This window comes from Rhinopithecus bieti, unplaced genomic scaffold (assembly GCF_001698545.2).
Source record: "Rhinopithecus bieti isolate Rb0 unplaced genomic scaffold, ASM169854v2 scaffold_7884, whole genome shotgun sequence".
In the NCBI taxonomy this organism is placed as follows: Eukaryota; Metazoa; Chordata; class Mammalia; order Primates; family Cercopithecidae; genus Rhinopithecus; species Rhinopithecus bieti.
Genome location: NW_016806331.1, coordinates 1,653,993 through 1,676,638, shown reverse-complemented (window position 1 = coordinate 1,676,638; position 22,646 = coordinate 1,653,993). Strand labels below are relative to the sequence as shown.

Here is a 22,646-nt window from a genome sequence, read left to right as displayed (position 1 = left end):
GCTGCCTCAATAAAGCTGTTTTCTTCTACTTCTGGTTGGCCTTTAAGTTCTTTCCTGGGCAAGGCAAAGAATGCTCAGGGGCTCAGCCAAACTCACGGGCTTGCCTGCCCTGCATCACCCACGGCCGGCAGCACAGCACCTTCCCCTTCCTCACTGGCTTCTGACCTACTCCTCTCCTCATAAAGACCCTTGTGATGACATTGTAATCCAGGATGTCCCATCTCATGATCCTCAATCTAATCACATCTGCAAGGTCCCTTTCTTCACTTCAGGCCCCACAGTCACAGGTTCTGCAGATGGGGATGCGGATGTCTTTTTATTCTGCCTGTCATAGCCTCCATCACTAAACTCCTCACGTGGGTCTGGCCTGCCTCACCAGGCAGACTGGGGCCCTGTGGGGACAAGGATTGGGTCCTGGTCATCTCTGAGCCCCACATCGCACAGGGGGCCTCAGGCAAAGCAATGCACCATTCACGCTGGCTGCCCGGCTGCTGAGGGTTATTTTCCTGCACCAGTCCTGGGCCCGTTCATCCCTCCCACTTCAGCCGTGGAGCAGGAAGCCCAAGAAAGGCATCCTCCAATCCCTGATGGGACTGACTGCCAGGGACATTGGTGCGATTGTGTCAAACGACAGTCAGAAGACTAGGCAGATATTCACTGAGACTGCACGATGTCCTTCGAATGCAGTAGCCCGTGAGCCCTTCTCCCAGGGTCTCTGTGTCCACCCTGGACAAGCACACACGAACTTGGAATCCGTCCGATCTGACACCTTGACTTCATCAGATGCCCAATATGCGAGCTGAGAAATAGACCTGAGTTTAGGTTGGAGGCCCAGGCGGGAGTGTGGTGAGGGTACATGCGGGCAGGAGGCCGGCGTGCTAACCAAGAAGCAAATGCAGGTGCCCCGGCCATCCGCTCCAGGCCACCATGCTCTGCTGTGGGGATGAAGGCCAGGCACAGCCCCTTCCCATAACAACCATGGAGTAGCCTCCTCACCCCCGCTCTGCACCCGTTGCTGCCAATGCTCAGAGGTGGAGGCAAGAAAACCCGCCAAGTCTCTGGAGTCCTGTGCTCCGTGCACTGCAGGAAGGTTGACCTGAAGCAGGCCATGCCTGTGCCTTGCCCCGACACCCAGCCCAGCCTCAGCCGCTGCTACCTCTCCTGCTGAGCTCCCTCAAATCCAGTCACTGCCACTAGCTGGGGCCAAACAGCCTTCTCATCTCCTGGGACCTCTGCGATGGCCTCTGCGATGATGGCCTCTGCGATGATGGCCTCTGCGATGGCCTCTGTGATGGCCTCTGAGATGGCCTCTGTGATGGCCTCTGTGATGGCCTCTGATGGCCTCTGATGGCCTCTGTGATGGCCTCTGCGATGGCCTCCTGGCTGGTTTCCTATGTCGGTTCCCACCCTCCTGCTGTGCATCAGAGACCTCTCCAAAATGCACACAGATGAGGTTGTCCCACCCACCTCCACCACCAACAAACCCCACAGGAGTGCAAAGAGCCTATAAGATCGCCAGCACACTCCTTCTCAGGGCCAGACGGCACCTGCCAGGTGTGAGAGCCCGGACAGACCCACCTCTCATCACCCTGCCCTTGCCGTTTGCAGCTCCCCCTCTGGGTGTACCCCCGCCCCGCCATATCAGGGAGCCTCAGACCCGCTGACCACCCTCTGAACTCTGTTCTAACGCACCCACTATGGGAGCTTCCATGGCCGAGCCCCTCCGTCTTTGCTGAGACCCAAGATGCCTGCATCTAAGTGGTCCTCTGCATCCAGCCTCACCTGCGGGCAGGGCTCACTGTGTGCTGTGGGGCCAAATGACGTCCCCGCTGCTGCCCACCGTGCCCGCTGTCAGAGCCCAGCTGCCGGCCGTCATGCAGCAAATGAACGCCACCTCCCAGGGCTCCTCCAAGCTCCTCAAACAGAGGCCTGACCACCTACAAGGCCTCTCAAGCAGAGGGGCCCCAGAAGCAAGGCTGGTGTTTGAATCTGGTTGGTGTAAGTCTGTATTCAGAGATGGGCTCACATCTCAGGCCCACCAAGCCCCAGCCTCTGATCTGGGAGTCCTTTCCTAACCAGGCACCAGGGCTCTACCCACTTAGTGAGTTATGATCCCTCCAGGAATCTGCCAGATGGCTGTGTTTGTTTGTTTGCGCTAACATTCCCAGGTGCTTATTATGTGCCAAACAGCCAGGATCAGCTGGCCTGGCTCTCACGACAAGCTCAGGACAGGGTGCTGTTATCCCTGGGTGAGCTCATCAGCATCATGACGTTAAACACCATCCACACGCTGACAGCTCCCTCGGCTCTCTCCCCAAGCAGTCCTCTCCCCAGGCCCCACACTCCCGAGGCCAAGCCACCTTGTTATCCATGGCCCCATGTGCCCATTCATAGCTGTGTGTGCCCATCTATGGCCCTGTGTGCCCATCCGTGGCCCCGTGTGCCCATTCATGGCCTGGTGTGCTCATCCATGGCTGCTGTGTGTTCATCCATGGTCATGTGTACCCATCCATGGTCCTGTGTGCCCATTCATGGCCCTGTGTGCTCATCCATGGCTGTGTGTGCTCATCCGTGGCCATGTGTTCATCTATGACTGTGTGTGCTCATCCATGGCCGTGTGCTCATCCATGGCCGTATGCTCATCCATGGCCGTATGTGCTCATCCATGGCCGTGTGCTCATCCATGGCCGTGTGCTCATCCATGGCCGTGTGTTCATCCATGGCCGTGTGTGCTCATCCATGGCCGTATGTTCATCCATGGCCATGTGTTCATCCATGGCTGTATGTGCTCATCCATGGCTGTGTGGTCATCCATGGCCATGTGTGCTCATCCATGGCCGTGTGTTCATCCATGGCTGTGTGCTCATCCATGGCCGTGTGTTCATCCATGGCCATGTGTCCATGTGTGCTCATCCATGGCCGTGTGTTCATCCATGGCCGTGTGTGCTCATCCATGGCCGTGTGTTCATCCATGGCCGTGTGTTTATCCATGGCCGTGTGTGCTCATCCATGGCTGTGTTCTCATCCATGGCCCCGTGAGCTCATCCATGGCTGCTGTGTGCCCATCCATGGCTCAGTGCTCTCATCCATGGCCCCAATTGCCCATCCATGGCCCTGTGTTCTCATCCATGGCCATGTGTGCCCATCCATGGCCCCGTGTGCTCATCCATGACCCCTTGTGCTCATTAATGGTCCTGTGTGCCCATCCATGGCCTTGTATACCCATCCATGGCCGTGTGTTCTCATCCATAGCCATATGTGCCCATCCATGCCCCTGTGTGCTCATCCATGGCCCCGTGTGCCCATCTATGCCCCTGTGTGTCCATCCATGGCCCCAGTTGCTCATCCATGGTGGTGTGTGCTCATCCATGCTCCCATGTCCTCATCCATGAAGCCGTGTGCTCATCCATGGCCCCATGTGCTCATCTATGACCCTGTGTGCTTACTGCTACCTGCACTGGTTCCCATCAGAGTAAACGGAGCCACCCTCTTCCAGCCAAGAACCACAGAGTGCTCCTGGGTCCTCTTTTCCTCTCACATACCCAGCTAATCTGTCAACGAGTCCTGATGAGACCTTGTTCAAAACCTCTCCAGGCTCTGATGGCTCCCATGGGTCCCAGCCATCCTACCTCAACCAGGCCTTCAATCCCCTACACCCCCTGCTTCCTCTTCCTCCTATGCCTGCGACTCCTCCCCATCAGCCAGAGTGACCCTTTTCCAAACATCAGACAGATCATGGCAGCTCCCCTACCTCTCTGCTCCACTCAGAGGAAAAGCCAAAACCCTCACTGCAGCCCATGTGTCCCTGTGTGACCTATGGCCCTGTGGCCTCCCGACTTCCTGGCCAGCCACCTGGCCTGCTTACTGCTTCAGATCTCCTGCCTGGGGCCTTTGCCCTCTCTGTTCTCTGCATGGAGCACTCTACACCCAGCTAGACCCCAGCATCCCTCCCCCAGATCTCAAGGAGGCACCTCAGCCCTACAGGCTTCCCACTGCCGTCTGCACCTCTTGGCCTCTTGGCCCTGCAGAGTTCTCCTCATGACGGAGGGAGCTACCTTCAGCTTCTCCCCTGGTGCCCCTTAACACCAGGTTCCACAGGGCTCCATGTTGTACTCAGCACTGTAGTTCAGCTCGCAGGGGCCATGTCATAGATGTTTGTTGAATGAAAGAATGAATGAATTCTCATTTATCGGATGAAGAAAGAACCGTGGTTGTCTGAGGTCACAGAGAGAAAGTGGTGGAGTGCAGACCACAAAAGAAAGCCTGACTGCAGGCCCAGGGCCCTCCTGGAGCCCACAGTCTTGACTGTTGACACTTAGCACCCCATCTCTACCTCCCAGGTCATTGACCCCAGGTAGCCTGAGGCAGGAATAAAGGAATGAATCTATCAGCAATGAGGCCATGACCGCAGTAAGTGCTGTGAAGGAAACGCTGAAGCTGCCAGAACAGGAGACCTGCCCGGTGGTCACGGTGTGCTGGGGAGGAGAGGACAGGAATCATTCTGGGCGTGGGGAGCAGTCCCTGCAGAGGCACGGGGCTGGGAGGAGCCTGGCCCACGGGAGGGTGGTGTGTGTGTCTGTGTGCATGCCTGAGTGCATGTATGTTTGCCTGTGTCTATGCATATATGTCATATGTATCTATGTGTATTAGTACTATGTATGTGTTATGTGTATATGAATATGTCTGTGTGTATGTGTGTATGTGAAGATGTATATGTGTGCAAATTTGTATGTGCATATGTGCATATATATGTTTGTGGGGGGTTGTCTGTAGGTGTGTGTATATGTGTATGTGGGTGTGTGTATGCATGTGTGTAAGCATGTGTGTATGCATGTGTGCATATGTTTGTGTGTGTGTGCATGTGGCTACAGCAAGCCTGTGAAGCCCCTCAAAGGTCCACCTGACGAGGTGTGCAGATCCACCTGACGAGGGGCCTTCACCTTTCTGATAGCCCAGGTGGTCTGCAAGGAGCCCAGACCTGCCCACTGCAGGCAGCGATGGTGCCTTCAAGACACAGGAGAGCAAATGACTTCTCACTCATCACAATGGCAGTTCCCCCAGCCCCTGCTATAGATCCCTGTGGAAAGTTCCACAGCGTCTCTGCAGGCAGACATGTTTTCAGATGCCACAGGGTCTCTGTAGGCAGACATGTTTTCAGATGCAACTAGCCAGACTCTGCCAAGGGAAAGCTGGAGCCGTGAGGACCATGGGAGCCTGGGCCCCTCAGGTGCCAGCTTGCATTACCTTCCAGTGCCAAGCCCAGTGCTACATGCAGTGCCTGCCACACCAGCCCCAGGGAAGGAGCGTCTCCCCGTGACTGGATGTGGGGACAGAGAGAAGTGGAGCAACCGACCGGCCAGAGACCACCCAGAAGGGAGGCTTCATTCTTCTTCATCTACTCTACTTCGCTTGACTCGCTCCATTTGGGGGCGATTCGGAAATGGCCACACACAGCAAAGAGTGTACGGGGAATGTACAAATGGTGTCAGTCCTGACCCACCTCTGGGTTCCTGCTGCCTCACTGGAGTGGAGTCGGAGCCACTCTGTGGTTGGCTTCTAGGTCTTTTATCGTGAAGACCTGAGCCCTTTCAGGCTGGGATGTCCCTGTCACGGCAAAGGCCAGGGGGCAGGGCCAGGAAGCAGCTCACGCCCCATCCTGACGCCACACGGGAGGGAATGCTCTGCCTTCCTAGAAACGCACAGTCCCATTTTCCCAGGAAATGTTGTTAAGGGGTTGGGGATCTGTGGTTATTTCTTTCTGCCACTGCCCAGAGCCCTCATCATAAGACACAGAGTTCAGTTCGCTCACACGCTGTGAATGGGCCAGTTAACGCCAGCCCACGTCTTCCAAAAGCAGAACTGCACAGAAAGCAACGGGTGGGTTAAACAGAAAAGAAAACTGGCCGAGGAAGTGAGGAGAAGGTGACTTCAGGGGCTGGGGGTGTCGACGGCTGTCCCTGGCTCACGGCAGAGCAGGAGAGAAAACACTGGAAAAGGCAGCAGCAGATGGGAGAGAAGCATCTCCCCCATGATGTCCCGGGAACTCCCGGGAAGCTGGTTCAAAGTACAGATTCCAGAGTGTCACCCCCACCCCGTGAGTCTGGGGTCCCCCATGTTCCCAGTCCCAGCTCTGTGAGGGCACCCTAAAGTGAGTGGTCTCTGGGACAGGAGGAGACCCCCTCCAGCTGCCCCTATACCCCACCCAGACTGACTCTCTCAGGTCTTTGTTCACTGGCTCTTGTGCCTGACCTGAAACCTGCAGCCATGGCCTGGGGCTGTGTCTTTGACTTGTCACCTCTTTACTCCATACTGCCCTGGGTGAGCCCCCACCCCTTCAGACAATTCTGAAATCATACCAACACCAGCATCCTCCCCTGAGCGGCAGACCCCTGCCACCCCGCTGCAGGCTCCCGCAGACTCTCCCCAGCACCCCCCCTTGGCCAGGGCACACCACCCGCCTTCACTTCACCCCTGCCTCCTTTCTGAACCCCCGCCTCCCCTCTGCTATTGCCCCTGCAGCAGCACCAGGCCCCTGGGTTCAGGTCCCTGAACTCAAACCGAAACCATTCCTGGGGCTGGGGATGCAGAGGGGACAGAGCAGACAGAGGTCCTTCCAGGGTTCACTCACGGGGCTCCACTTCCCAAGGGCCTGTCCTGTCTCTCCTCTCCTCCTCTCTGCACCCCAGGCCCATGCTGGTGTCCTCATCACCTGTCTGGGCTGTTACGTGCACGGGGAGGGTCTCGGCAGCTCTTGGACTGTGTTACTTCCCCAGGACTCTGGCCACCTGCCTGAGGGCAGACATGACTCCTAAAATCTATGCCTTTGAGGACACAGATAGAGAAACTGGCCGGTGAAGGTGTTGACACCACGGAGAGCTGGTGAATCCCATCGACGCCAATAAACTACTTGGTGGAGCCGTGGTCCAGCGACACCGTGCAGGCCTCAGCCAGGCAGCAAAGGATGTCGTGAACGGACGTCAGCTGCCCTCTTGGCAGGATCAGACTGCTGTCAACTCAAATCACCCAGAAGGACGGGACAGAGTCCAGACTTAGCCAACGCTTCCCTCTGATGTGTGGGTTGGAGGCCCCGGTTGCCAGGATAACCACGCACAGGCTGCTGAATGTCCTCTTGTGGCACACGTGCCATCACCCTGGACATTCGAGGCACCAGGTCCCAGTAAGAGGACGCAACTGCCCAGGAGGGCTGCACTGGGTACCGAGGTAAGGAAGGAGGCCGAGGTCTCCGACTTCACGCTTCTGCAGAGGGCAGGAATAACACACATGTCCCGAAACGCAAAGTGAGTGAAATGTCTCAGGGAACTTGGAATTTGGATGTTTGTGACCATTACTTAATGTCTGAATTTGAACGCGTTTGGGAAAAATTCTTCCTTGTTAGCCTTTTTTTTTTTTTTAAAGACAGAGCCTCGCTCTATCTCCCAGACTACAGTACAGTGGTGCTATCTTGGCTCACTGCAACACCTGCCTCCCAGGTTCAAGATCCCCCTGCCTCTGCCTCCCAAGTAGCTTGGATTGCAGGTTCCCACCACCACACCCAGTTAATTTTTACATTTTTAGTAGAGACGAGGTTTCACCATGTTGGCCAGGCTGGTCTTGAACTCCTGACTTCAAGTGATCCGCCCACCTCGGCCTCCCAAAGTGCTGGGGTTCAGGCGTGAGCCACCACTCCCGGCCTTCTTGTTAGCCTTTTGTATTTGCCCTGTTGGGCATCTGAAGCTCTTAATGAGAAAATCAAAGTATTTAGTTTGAAAATTCAGTTTTACATGCATAAAGGAATTTAATTAACTATGTTTATAAATGAAGTTGAGAATTTGAATTGTTCAACTTGAATTAATATAACAATAGTTAACTTCTTAAACATGATTGCATTTTATATAACATTTACTACATTTATAGACAGGATAATGTTTTTAAAAAGGTAGGTTTCTAGATACATAACTTGATTATATCAAAGGTTCGTGGAAGTATATGACTGTAAATGGGTTTTCCGTTGGCAGGAGTCCTGCTGCAGGCGTCAGAAACGCAGTGATGGGCTGAATGTTTTACTCTCCTGGACTCACAACCAGGTGCTTTGATTACACTTGTGAAAATACGTGATTAAAAACAAACAAACAAAACCAATAAATACTTAACATGAACATCCTCCTTTCCTACTTAGAATTCCCCTGAGATTCCCCACAGGCTGCAGGGAAGGACTGAAGCCATGTGGCTCCATGACACAGGCTCCGGCCGACTTCTGAGCCCGTCTCTGCGTTCTCCATGATTCGACAATGCCAGTTGATTCGTGGGTTCCTGAACACTCCATGCCATTTCCTCTGCCTGAGCGTCTCCACCCACCTGTCTGCTTGTTAAGTTGCCCCTCCAAATCCAGCCTGAAGTCACCTCCTCCAGAAAGACTTCTGGGACCCTCTCACATGTGACAGCCCACCCCTCCTTCATCCCTGCCTGGCTTCCTGCAGACTTGAGTTTTTGATTCCTTGCCTGCTTCTGTGGGGGATTCTGAGGAGACAGGGTGTGCACTGGCACTGGCTGGGAGGAGCTGGTATGGGGTTTTGATTTTTCCCAAGGTGGCACTGCCTTGGCACAGACCTACAGCGAGGTCATGAGCCACACACACCTGCCGCTTCCGGGGCAGATTGGGTCTCCAGAAAGGGCCAGCAGCAGGGATACTGACAGGGAGGGGCTGGAGGGAGCTGCCCGCACAGCTGCGATGTTACCCTGAGAGGGTGGATCAGCTGTGGGGCTGGGGAGATGTTCCGTGCAGCAGGGGGGCAGCAGGGACAGTGCTTGCCCCTGGAGGGCTCCAAGCAGGTTGGGGGGCCCCCTCAGCGGCTCTGAGTGAATGAAGCAGAGGAAACTAGCAGGGTGCCATCCCCACAACCTGCAGCCACAGAAAGGCTCTGAGAAGGCCCGAGCGTGAAACAATTTACCTGCCCAGAATCTGGAGAATCCCACAGGCAGAAGACAAAAGGGAAGACAGATGTCCACAAGAATGTCCTGCTCAGAAGGGACAGTTACAGTGTCCCGTGACACTTTTAGGAAATTACCTCTTTATAATTTACTTTGAAACCAGAGGAACCTTTCTCAGCCTGAGACCCGTCCCCCAGGTTCCCACCATGGTTCATGTGGAAATGCACACGGAGTCCCCCAGGACTGGCGGCCGGTGACGTAGGCAGAGTCCCTCCACGAGATGCCTGGGCAGGGGCTACCCATGGAGCCCATCGGGGTCAACGACCTGATGAAGCAGCCACAGGCTCCCTGCACCAAGTCGGCGGCACAGGTGGGAATCGGCATTACCAATCAGGGCATATGTGGAACCAAGGAGGGCAACGGAAAATCCCCTGGGAGATGGATGCAGCGGGCGAAACTCCGAGAACAGGACACACCCAGCAACCAGCCTTCTCCCGGCCCCACTGTTGCAAGGGGCTTGGGCCACGGCTCCCAGGAGGTGCCACCCTCCGGGATACAGCGACAGTAATCAGGACGTCCCCTGAGCCCAGGCTCCGAGCCCACTGTACAGCAGCTTCCAGTCCCTGAGCCCAGACTCCGAGCCCACTGTACAGCAGCTTCCATCCAGTGTGCGGAAGGATGGGAGCCTGACCTTGGCCTCTGTCAAGACATCTCCAAAGTGGGTGTCGAACCTTTGCCATGACACATGGGGCACAGTCAGGACAAGCTGCTGGCCTCACAATGTGGGGGGCATAATCCGCTCACTCTGGACCCCGAGTCAGGGACGCCTTTCTCTCGAGACTTCAGCACCCCGTTCTCCAACTGACTTCCCTGTCATGAGAGCAAGGGCTCTGGAAACCCATCAGAGGTGCCCGGGGCCTTGGATGGCCTGCCTGGTGACCCCTTCCTGCCATGCATGCCTCAGAGCGGCCAGCTTCTGAGACCCAGGGCCTCAGGTACCTGGGAGTCCCAGCTCTGTGTTCTCCAGGCCTTGGTAGTGTGGAAGTTTCATTCTCAGAGATCACACAGAGACTTGCTCACGGGCACACACACTTGTACACACAGACCCATGGCTCCCTCTAGGCTTCAAGGGCCCGCCCTGAGCAGTCCAGCAGCCCAGCGAGGGGTCGGCAGCCTCTGAGGGGAGAGAGCGTCACTGTGACACTCGTGTGGTTTCATCAGAGAGGCTCCGTGGATATGAAGGCTCACGGCACCGTCCTGGTTTCCACTCCTGGTTTTTTGTCGGTGCTGTTGTCTGGACAGTGGAGGACGGTCCTGCGTGCCAGTCCGTGCCCGGCGTGGGGGCTGCCACTCTCTGGGACGGTCCTGCTCGTCAGTCCGCGCGTGGCCATGGGGGCTGCCACTCTCTGGAATGTGCTGATGGGGTCTCCAGAGCAGCCCACCTGCGGCTGAGCAACTCTGCAAGACCCTGCAGACACCCGCCTCCAGACACGCGCCCTCTGTCAACCTGGTCTCCACACTTGTCTCGTCTCCCTGCTGACCATTCCCCTCAGATGCCCTGGTCTCACCACCACTTTCTCAACGAACCCACTGCAGAACTCCACAGTCGTGGAAGCTGGAGGTGGACCCGACGTGAAGGCCCCCATTTGCCCATCTGGGCACATCAGCAGGTCCAGGGGAAGGTGTGGGGCGCCCAGGCAAGGGCCCCTCGGACTGACCTGTCGGGCTGGGACCTCCAGGCCCTCTGCCGTAGTCATGCTGGTCTACTTGGAAAGATCTAGGAAAAACTCAGCTGTCAACCTACTATGACCAAAATGGCGACCAAACATGCTCACTCCTCCGTGCCCAGGAGGGTAAGAGGCCCTCACATGTGCAGCCAGGGAGAATTAAATTACTGTGGCATGATTTCCAGAAGACAATTCTAAGGAAAAATTCAGAGGCTTGAACATGACCAAACTGTCCAACTTCAGGAAAGAATCTGAAATGCAAACTAAAATATATTTCACATTGTTTTTATTTAAAAATTATTTCCAAATCTCGAGAACCTGTGAGGGAATAAAAACACCAAAATGTATTTTAAAAGATACTTACCACCGTAAGGTTCACAATAGTGAAAAACTGACCATAATTAGATGATCCCTTTATTTAGGGAATTGTTGAATAAGTAATCCATCCATAACAAGAACTCACAAACCCATTTTAAACAATCATGGAGGGAGGATTTTAGTGACATGAGGGTAAAAAAAAACCTATCCTGTTAAGAAAAAGAAAGTAAAAAGCATGATCCAAATGCATTTGCATCACAAGCTCAACTATGAAAAGAAAAGACCCCACTTACACTGCGGGAATGTGCAGGAAGGACAGAGATCAAAGGTTAAGGGGCTTCCTGCTTGGATGTGGGGTGGAGGGGAGGGCGTGTCATGAGTGATATTTTCCAGCTTCTTCTACATTGTCTATACTTTCCAAACTTTCTACAAAAAGTATACATTAATTTTATAATCCGCAAAACTAAAATTTGAGAAATGATTAACTAATGTTGCTTTGATTTAAAACAGTCAATAGCCCTAGTTATAATTTCTTGTGTATGTTTCTATTACAGTATCACCCTACTCATGGTATTTAGTGAGAAGCAAAAACTATGCAGAGCTGCTCCTCTTCACAGCTCCAGTAACCATAAAGAAAAAAGAGCGAAAAGCACCATTCAGAGCTTCCTGCAGATTAGTGATAAAACTGGCCCAGAAGAAACTCAGAATATTTTCTCCTAGGTGATCAAGTCAATAAATGGAGAGCTGAGAATGTTCACTCCGGAGAAAATGCCACAGGCTGCCTTCACTCTCGAGGACCAGGGCCAGGGCCAGGGCCAGACCACCGAATTCACGACTCTGCTGTGAATGCACCACCCAAAGCCACTCACCTGGCTCCCTGCTCCCCGCCTTATCCACTCTCACTCAGAACCAGCCCCCGCCTCACCCCACCCCTCACTCACAACCAGCCCCAGCCCCATCCCACCCCTCACTCAGAACCAGCCCCAGCCTCACCCCACCCCTCACTCAGAACCAGCCCCCGCCTCACCCCACCCCTCACTCAGAACCCGCCCCTGCCTCACCCCACCCCTCACTCAGAACCAGCCCCGCCTCACACCACCCCTCACTCAGAACCAGCCCCTGCCTCACCCCACCCTTCACTCAGAACCAGCCCCTGCCTTATCCCCTCCCACTCAGAAGCAGCCCCGCCTTATCCCCTCCCCAATCAGAACCAGCCCAAACTTCCCAGCATCATCGCAGAGCCCTGCGAGCTCATTTCCGGGGTGGCTGGGAGGTGGGAGACTCTGCAGTGTCAGATCTTGGGGAGGAGCTCAGAAATGTCCCCCACCGAGGGGGAGGCTGATGACATGGCCGAGGAGCAGATGAGAGCCGGTGGGATGTCCTGTGAAGGGGCAGCAGGTACCAAATCCCTGTGAATGGGAACCAAGCCTCTCCCAAAGCCTCTCCCAAATCCAACTTGGAGCCAGAGCTCCTTGACTTCACCCAGATGGACCAAGTGTGCCGGGGACTAGAAGGAATCCACAGCATGGGGAAGCTGTTGTTGGATCCACTCACCGAGTCAGTGATGCTGGCAGGCGACAATGGCTGGGTGACTGCATCAAAGACGGGCCAGTGAGGGGTAGTCGGCACCCTCCAGTCCTATCCCGGAGGTGCCACCCAGCAGGCACAAACGCCCCGGACCCCAGCAAGGTGAAGGTGCCAGTGCAGAGGGCAGGCCCAGCAGACGTTTCCCACAATGTGGGTGATGCCAGGTCCAAAGTGGGCACTTCCAAGTGCACCCTTTCCTCTCTGCACGGGTACTTCCGATGGCCTCTGTGGCTTTCTTTTCTTTTCCTTTCTTTTCTTTTACTTCCTAGGCATTGCACAGGGAGTTATTTTACATTGTATATCTGATGATGCTAATTTCTTACATGCTGGAGGGTACATATCTACTGGGTTCTGTGCTTTTTCTTTTCCTTTATACAGACTCCAACTAATTTTAGGTGATTTCTTTGCGTGCTTTCTGGTTTGTGATTATGAGTTCAGCTTTGGCTGAAGTGAGTCTGCAGGAAACCAGAGGCCTTAAGTCACACGTCCACCTCTCAAAGAGGCTTCCCATCGGGCTCTCCCGGGGCCTCAGGCACTGCCCACGCTGTAGTCCCCTCTGAGTCCTGGTTTGACACTGGAACTGCAGGCCTGAAACTTCATTTCTTACGCCCAGGGCTCCTGCAGCGTTTCCACAGGACAACCACGGTTTTCTTACTTACCTTTCTCGTCTCAACTCACTGTTTGTTTTTCTCTTTTCTTTAGACATTCACTCACTTTATTGCAACTCCAGCAACGTTTGAAAAGTATTTTTCATTGTTCATCCAGGACCTAGTTGTATTGTAGCAGATCAGGACCCGTCCGTGCAGAGGGGAAGCCCTCCACCCCTCATAGAGAGGCCTTGATTCCTTACCTGTGTCATTGAGAACCTTCCACCCTCCTGTGAAGGAGCCACTTTTTAGATCTAAAATCCACAGATTCAGACTCTGGTTGGAGCTTCTGCGATTAACAAGTCCAGAACAAATGGGAGTTGCCCTCTGGGCATTATCCAGAGCTTGGAGACAAAGCACAGGCGTTGAAGTCCCCCTGTGCACAGCCCTCCCAGGCTGGAGTGCGGAAAGCTGTGCAGGGCAGCCAGTCTGCTCTGCCTCCTGTCCTGACACGATCACTGGCGTCCTGCACTTTCCTGGTTCTCTAAGGCACAAAAGAGCAGCTGCCTCGGGGTGAAACCTCTGCCCCCAGACCTCAAGGAAGAACTTCAGTAAAAGCAGCAAATAGGCCTTTTTCCACTGACATGGTTTGGCTGGGTCCCCACCCAAATCTCACCTTGAATTGTAATAATCCCCAGGTGTCCAGGGTGGAGCCAGGTGGAGATAACTGAATCGTGGGGGCAGTATCCCCCATACTGTTCTCATGGTAGTGAGTAAGTCTCCTGAGATCTGATGATTTTATAAAGGGGAGCTCCCTACACAACCTCTCTTGCCTGCCGCCATGTCAGATGTGACTCTGCTCCTCATTCACTTTCTGCCATGATTGTGAGGCCTCCCCAGCCATGTGGAACTGTGAGTCCATTAAACCTCTTTCCTTTATAAACTACCCAGTCTCGGGTAAGTCTTCATCAGCAGTGTGAAAACAGACTGATATACATCCTCCTAAGGTTTAAAAGGCCTGTACCACAGAGCCTTCATCCTCTTTAACCAAACGCTAGCCTTAGCCACACCTGCCTCTGAAAAAAGGACTCCACACTGCTGGGCTCCATCTGCCTGCAGGGGCCCTGATGGGGTGGCTGCTGGAGCAAGGTCACCAGGATAGGCACACGTCAAGTCTTCCTTAAGGCCCAGCCTGGCCCCTTGTCCCTCTGCAGAGGCCAACACATCTTTGGTCAGTGCCTGCTGCACACTTCCTGCTTCTCTGGAACACCCCTCACCTGTAGTTGAAGCCTTGGTCATCAAGGTCAAGGTCAGGCATGGCATGGCATGGCCTGAGCTTAAGGTCTCATGCCCAGGCCACAGGGGTCCAAGCCTCACCCAAGAGAAACATTTCAGACCTCAAGGTCAAGCGTGCTGTTTGGAATCTAAGCCGAAAGGCCCAAAGCCACACATCCTGCCCAATGAAGCCCTCTCACTGTGTCCTGCCCTCCTCACCCCATCGCCTTCTCTTATTTCTCAAAGTTCCTCACTCCAGGAACTGAGGGTCTTTGAGAGGGCTTAACACTAACAGCACCTCTTCCCCACGCAGGTTCAGAACCAGTTGGACACGAGATAAAGAATAAAAGACACAGAACTCAAATTATTGCTTACGCCTAGTGAATGCCAAGGTGAAAGTCTTGGCTTAGTGTGGGGGCCAATAACCTTGTTGATGGAACCCAGAGTAAAAGCCTGCTCCTCAGGGGTGCAGGGCTGGACCAGGGCAGACATCCTAGCACCAGTGCACCCGGCGGGGAAGGAGCTTTCAAAGGCACAGCGTCTCTGCAATTGGACAGCACCCAAGAGAAGCAGGTGCAACGGTGGGTTCAGTGAAGCAGACACCCTTGCAATGTGGGTGGGCCTCATCCAACCCATTGAAGACCTGAGTAGAACACAAAGGTGGAGAGAGAACCCTCTGGAGGGTTCACTGACCTTCTCTTGCTGTCAGGCTGGAACTGTGCTGTCGTCGGCGTGTCTGGTTCTTGGGCCTCCAGGCTCTGGCTAGGGCGGCAGCACAGGTTCTTCTGACTTTCCAGCTTGCAGATGACAGGGTGTTGGACCTCCTCAGCCTCCGTAATCATGCGAGCCCGTTCCATTTCTTATAGCAATGCATCTCTAACTCCCTTTCTCTGGAGAACCTTGACTAATACGGGAGAGAGGGAGGAGGGTCTGGGTCTTACAAGGCCCTGGCTCCCAGCAGCATACAGCCCCAGGCAGTGACGGCATAGCTCAAGGCCAGGGGTACTTAAGGAAAATCTCAATTTCTGGAAATCTGAGCGATGAGAGATTTACCTCATTTTCTACCAACAGCTGCACCATGAAATAAACATTTCGTTTCTGCAAACAGGAACTCTGAATTCCGAGGCCACATCCACCCGTCCCTTGGTAGGTTGCTTGTGTGTCTGGCTGGGCGATGACATGGGGATCTCACAAGGCCTCAGAGTCCAGGCTCCCAGCTCTGCTCCTCCTACCTTTCATAGCCCGGGTGCCTGTGCTGGGATTTCAGGGCCTTTCTCCTACCTCTGAGATCCTTTGCCACTTCTCCAAGGAGACGGAAGTCTGGAGTGAAGTGAGGCATGTCTCCATGTATAGATGGAAACTTCTTTCTCCAGTGAAGACTCTGAGATGGCCCAGGAGGAGAGCATCATGACCCTCAAGGAAAAATAGGCAGAATCTGTCTGTGTAGGTCGCAGCCTCGGTCCAGGGACCTGAGAGAGCCTAGTGGCCCCTGGAGGCGTCACCTGGAGGTTTTCACGTAAGTTAATGTGACTGGGTGGGGGCGGGGCCCCTGATCACCACTCAGCACAGGTGACACAGCCAGCGTGGAGGCATCGGCTGCCTCTCTCCACGTCCCTTCAGGCCCATGTCACAGCTGCACTGGGGAAACTGAGGCAGCTTGGCAGCCTCCATGATGCTAGTGGAGCTGGAGGAGGCCCAACTCTTTCAGAGAACGCCTTGCAGAGCACAGGGCGTGTGTAGCCTCTGGGTGGCACCGGCTCTTTCCCTGCTCCCCTGGGACCTCCAGTGAGTTCTCTTCCTGCCTTTGGTGCCGTCTCAGTGCTTACAGCTCTCAGTGACAGTGGAGGGGTCCCTATGCCTGTGAAGTGTTGACGGGAGGAGAAAAACGTCTGTGTTTGGCATAGCGTAAAAAATCTCATTTTACAGTAGAAAAATCTATCCCATGACGCAGACACAACAAATATATAAAACCCGCTTCCTGCTGCAGCTCCAAGGAGGACAATCTGGAGCTCTCTCAGGTGACCTTCCAGGAATCCCTTCCTCATCCTTAGAAAAGAATCTTTCCTGTTGCTTCCCCAGTCTCTACACCCAAACACCAGTCTTAGTGGCCCAATAAAGATCTTTCAGTATACCTACACAGCTATTAGCAAAACTTTATTTAAACAAGGTGTTCAGTGGATAATCAGACATCCTCACCTTACGTGCATGAGGACCAGAGTGTACACAGAATGGTGGATTTCCAACCCCTGCAGGACCAAAGCCAAGCGGGGGACAGAGGGTGGCATGAAGCAAGGCAGGCGGCTGTGCCTTGGACTTGGAGGTCAGTGATCTGGATTCGGAGTGGACACACTGGGCGGGGCTGGCTCCCTTTGAGAAATGCGGCTCTGGCCGTTCTTGAGTTTGTATTTTCCTTCACCAACTTTCCCTGAAGCACGGAGACACCGGGCTCACCCTTCCCTGCCTGTGATCACGAGAGACAAGGGGCAGGACAATTGCTAATTGATCATTCTGATCCATTTGTATCGAGTGTGATTACCCCATAGCAGATGCCATCAGTGCTCTGCCCAGAGCCCCCTGTGAGGGGTTCCAACTCTTCCAGAGAACGCCTTGCAGAGCACAGGACTCTGAGACTCTGAGCCCCTTCCCCAGCGTCCCTGTGCTTTTGCTGAGAATACCCCACAGCATGCACCTTGGGCCACCAGAGCTACTTTTCCCAGCTGAAGCACCTGCGAGTTCATGTGCCTCCAGGGCAGCTCATGGCCACTGGGTGAGTGACCTGGGGAAACGGGGCAGAAGGTATTTTCAAAAATAACCACAGCAGTATTTTTGATGCCACCTGTTTTTTCAGTAACTTTCTGTACTCCCCACACCAAGGGGTGGAATCCGTGTCCCCTCCCTTTAAGCTTGGGGCAGCCATTGTGACTGTCTCAGTGTAGAACAGGCTGGAAATGACTGTGTGTAATTAGGAAGGCTGGGGCATAAAAGGTCATGTGGCTTCCACTCGCAGCTCTCCTGCAGGAGGCTCAGCATGGGAACCTGGCCGCCATGTTGGGAGGAAGCCCAGGCTGCACGGAGAGTGATGCAGATTCCCCAGTGAAGCTCCAGAGAAGGCCTTGGCTAGCAGCTGGGATCAAACCCCAGACCTGTGAGTGACTGGGTCTCCAGCCATCCTGGCCTCTAGCCTCCACGTCACCCGCACTGAGTGCAACAGAGGTGAGCTGCCCTCTTCACGCTCTGCCCAAACTTCAGGTTCACGAGCAAAACCGAGCTGCCTCTGTTTCCAGTCACTGAGGTCTGGCATGGTTTGTCACGCAGCAATAGAATCGGGGCACAGGGGTGGCAGGCAGCCCAGTTCCCCTACCTCCTGTGGATGCCAAGTCGCCTGTGCTAAGATAAGCTGAGAACCTCCCCAACCCAGAGCAGGCTTCCAGTCGCCTCTAGCGAGTTGAAAGTCAGATTTTTGCTTTACCATCCCAGGCCAGACAAAACCAGAGAAAGTGGAGGCGATTTGCTTCTTCCCTACAATGTGGCACTGGTGCCAGAGAGAGCAGCAGTGGCTGAGCGTCCTTGCAGCGTGGGGCCGCCCTGCCCACTATGGGGCACACCGTCCTCTCGGAGCAGCCCTCTGGGATGCAGGGGCTCGGTATTGGTTGCTCAGTGGCCCCAGTTAACACTGTGACATTCAACAATTGCATGGTGTGGCAGATGCCACAGCCCTTCCATGGACATTTGCACAGCTCACCCTCACCCACCTAAAGGTATTGTCAGCCTATGTTGTGTGACAATGGACTCCAAGAGCTTGGGTGATTGGCTCCAGGTCATTACTGGGCTGGGGCCCTGTCCACCTCACTCTCCTGGGCACTTAGAGCTTTGCCATCTGCATCCAGATGCTTCAGCCACATCAGGGTCCTTGTCCCGCCCAGAGCCCTGCTGTCCCACCACTGCCCCTCTAATGTGGAAGCAAGGGGGCCTCACCCACTCAGGATTTTTGCTCTTCTATTGGGTTTCCAAAAGGGTCCCTGGCTCTTCCTGTTTCCTACCATGAGGAGCTTGGGGAAGGTTGGCCAGAGGCTTTCACAAGGGTGGGGAGAGTCCTGCCCACAACATCCTGGTGTCCGGGTCATCCTTCCTCTAGCTCTGATCCCAACATGTGCACCATCTCCCCCAACTACAATTTATCTGAGCATCTCAGTCCTAGGGGCCCCTTACCCCAGCCCCTGTACCCAGTACCAAGAGCTATGCAGGAGGGCCACAGAGGGTCTCCCTGCCCAGGGAAACACCCCCACATGCTGACTCTGGATCACCTCTGCTCTGAGCACAGCCCAGGCCTGGCAGCGCTTACCCCGCAGCGCATTCCAAGTCAAGCCCCCAGTTGTTTGGCAACGTCAGGCTGACGGCAGCTGCACAGCCAGATGTTGACCAGAGCACAAAGTGCACTTTGATGTTTTTTTTTTTTTTAACTAATCTCTGGGGAATTCTAGCTCACCCTGAGTCCTCCCAGAAAAAAAAAAAAAAAAAAAAAAAAAGCTGAAAAGCTGATTTCTGGAGCCTAGAGGGGCAGGGCATGAGGGCAGCAGCCGAGGGGCAGGGTGAGAGTGAAGCGGGTGGACACCATGCTTGCAGCAGGGAGGCGCCAGCTGGAGACAGCCAGGGTGTGATGCCAACAGGCCAGAGGTCTGGGTTAGGCAGGGGGACCTGAGACCTGGGGCCACGCCCACAGTGGGGGCCAGCCAGGGGACAGCGATACAGCAGACAAGACCTGCCCCGGACAACTAAGGTCAGCCCAGATCAGCCCTGACCATGCTTCATAACCACAGGTGCCCCTCCGCCTTCTGCTCACAGCCCTGCAGGGATGAGAAATCCCTGCCCAACACTGGCATCAGAACTGGGGGAGGGATTCAGAAGGCAGAGAACTCCGGGTTACAGACCCTTCTAAGAGCTTCCTCGGGCATCCGCTTCTGTCCTTGGGCTTGTTCAAGATGACCCTGAGGAGGGCTTCGTTAGAAGCCTGACTTTGACAGGGAGGACCGTGTGATGTCTCCTTCAGGGAGATATTAGCGGGGGCTCGGCGCCCTGCCACCCATGGTTACTCCCATGTTATAGATGAGAAAACAGAGGCCCAGCATCAGTAAGTAATGTTCTTGAGACCACACAGCTAGGAAATTCCAGAGCAGCTCTTGGGAGAGGGTGGGGCCCAGACACCAGGGCCCGTTTCCTCCTGGAGGCCAGCATCCCAGTCCTATCTGCGGGAGACCCCAGATCAGTTGATCCTTGGCTCCCCAAATGCCTCAGGAACCAAACAAGCCTGGCTTGGGGCTGAAGTTTCAATGTTTCAGACATCAATCAGGCCAGATAATCCCCCCAAAATATCTAGCTTTGGGGTGCTGATCACGCCCCTTTTCATATGGGAATGTTGCCTTCACAGATGTTCAGGCTATAAAAGTTCAGCAAACTATACACTTTTATGATGCATGCATTTTTTTCTGCATTAAATTATATTCCAATAAAAATAAATATTTCAATAAAAGGTTTTCAAAGCTACATTTCAAGACAATTTTCCCAAGAAAAGCCTTCCCAGCAGCTGCTTTTGAGCTATTCAGTTGCTTTCTCCAAGCGTCAGGCAACTAGAGCCTCGGTCCTCATTACGATCAGAAACACCATATTTAAAGAATATTTTTCCTCTAAAATGATTAACAGATGATGGAGTGCTATGCAACTCTTAGTACGGGGCAGCTCTTTATGAACTAATATAAACAAATCTTCCAAGTTCACTGTGAAAGTTTCGAGCCAGGTATATTATAGGGTATTGTATATGTGGTTTAAAAAAAGAAAATGAAGGAAGGAAAAGTATGTCCATTCTCGATTGCACCTGCTTAGATCGATCTGGAAGGGGCGAAAGAGGCTGGTACCGCCGGATGCCTCTGGGAAGGGAGGTGTCTGGGTGATTGGATGGGGCTGGGAGAAAGAGGCTTCTTCCCATTGGATCCTTTTCACACCTTCTGACTTTTGTTCCCGGCGAATTATTACTTAAACATGATGTTGATGTTTAAAAGGTTGGGGCTTCTCGAAAAGAGGCCACGTGCCCAGCATCCCCATCTTCAGATCCACTTCCTGTCCACAGGCTTTCCTCAGACTCCACTTATAATATCGGATGGCAAATGTCCTCACCTTGAGAAATCAGCAGCTGCTCTTCACAAGCTGAGGGAAGAAAATACATGTAACTGTTTTCACATTAAAACTACTCAGGGACGCACATGCTTAGCGCACACGCTGATATGATTCCCCAGATGACACATATTCACAGCTTCTTTCTCTAATTAAACACACACGCACACACATCTCGGCTGTGGGGAACCGTGTGGCAGGTCCTCCAAAAATTAAACATGGGATTACCCTATGATCCAGCAATTCCACTTCTAGGTATAGACCCACAATGCCTGAAAGCTGAGACTCAGACAGATGTTTGCACACCACGTTCACAGCACATCATTCTCAAAGCTGAGACTCAGACATTTGCACATCCCTGTTCACAGCACATTGTTCTCAAAGCTGAGACTCAGACAGACATTTGCACATCCCTGTTCACAGCACATCGTTCTCAAAGCTGAGACTCAGACATTTGCACACCCCTGTTCACCTATTCACAGCACATCATTCTCAAGTGCTAAAAGGTGGACGCAACCAGGTGAATGGATGAGCTAAATGCGATCCATCCACACCATGGACTAGCCCTCTGCCTCTAGGAGGAAGCAGATTCCGACGCCTGCCACGCTGTGGATAAACCTTGAGGACATGATGCCAAGTGCGAGAGGCCAGACCCGAGAGGACAAATATTGGGTGATTCCACTCGTAGGAGGTCCCTCGAGGAGCCAGATCTCCAGAAACAGAAAATAGAATGGAGGCTGCCAGGAGGGAATGGGGAGGGGGCATTTCATGATGTAGTCTCAGTTTGGGAAGAAGGGAAAGTTCTGGAGCTGGATGGGGTGGCGGTTGTACAGGGATGTGAATGTGCTTAATGCCACTGAAGAGTCCACTTGAAAATGGTAAAGGTGGTAAAATGTTATGTATACCTTACCTCATTGTTTTTACAAAGCATATTGGATGAAGAGAATCTTCCTTAAACAAAAGATAATGGTTTGAGAAGCGCTTGGGAGTGGATGTTACAATTCCAACAGACAACACCAGTTCAGTGGACATTCCCAGTTTGTAAAAAGAAGTTAAGTGTTTCCAGAGGGGGCCACAGATGTGACTAAGAGCCCGGGAGACCCTCCCTCCAGGTGGCTACTCTGAGGAATACCAGGTGACCCCAGCGTCTTCTCCCTCCTCCCATCGGAGGCTCACCCATCCCGGCTCATCCCAGGAGCCTCCCTGTGACAGGCAGCCCTCATCCTCCTTTTAATTAAGTCAGTCATGGAGCAAGTTAGGTTAAAAAAAGAAAAGGAAAGAAAAGTTTCTCTCTTTTCAATTTTCCAGAAGGTTAGAGTTTGTGGGGCAGCGGAGGGAGGGAGAGCATCTATGTGCACCTCTCCTACCTCTGCCCTGTTCACGGCAGGTGGCAGATTCCAGTACAGGATGATGGCTCCTGTTGCCAGGAGAATGGAAACCCAGAAAGGTCATTGGTAGTTGGATCCTGAGAGCCGAAACACTGCTGCCTAGACGTGGAGACCTCAGAGCATTAGGCCAGGACACAGTGGTCACTGTGTGACTCAGGCCCCACTCTCAGCCAGGACTGTGCTCAGAGGCCAGCAGGAGCAACCGCATCCCTGGCCTCACTCAACCCTTGTTGATGTGTGAAGGCTGATTCTGTGCAGACACTGTGCTGGGGGCAGGACAATGACAAGGAGCAGGACAGCCCCCATCCCGGGATCCCCAGAACCCAGAGGCAGTGCTGCAGTGGCACAGAGAGCTGGACGCTTGCAGTCAGGTACTCACATCAGACAGGAGCTGTCCCCACCTTAGAGAGGAGGAAACCGAGGCTCAGGAAGTCAGGCCTGCCCAGAGGTGACCAAGCCAGGACCTGAATCCCTTGCACCTGGCCCCAGAGCACATGTACTGTGTGCTCTGCACCTGGGCCTCCTCCAGCTCTGAGACCTCAGCAGCCATCTTGGACACAGTGTTTGGTAACCCCGGGTCCTGGAGATAAAGCTTTGGAGTAAGTTGTTTATTTGGGGAAGCAACCCCAGGGCACTGAGAAAATTAAAACAAGGGAGGAGGGAAAACAAGT

The 22,646-nt window shown here is 53.7% G+C and overlaps 1 long non-coding RNA gene across 1 annotated transcript; it reads right to left on the bottom strand.

Annotated features, from left to right (window-relative positions):
- Positions 1-10,814: 10,814 nt before the first annotated feature.
- On the bottom strand, positions 10,815-15,279 carry LINC02991 (long intergenic non-protein coding RNA 2991). Its single transcript, XR_014485093.1, has 2 exons — positions 14,798-15,279; positions 10,815-10,906 (listed from the first exon to the last, which is right to left on the bottom strand). It is a non-coding gene; the product is annotated as a long intergenic non-protein coding RNA 2991 (long non-coding RNA).
- Positions 15,280-22,646: the final 7,367 nt, after the last annotated feature.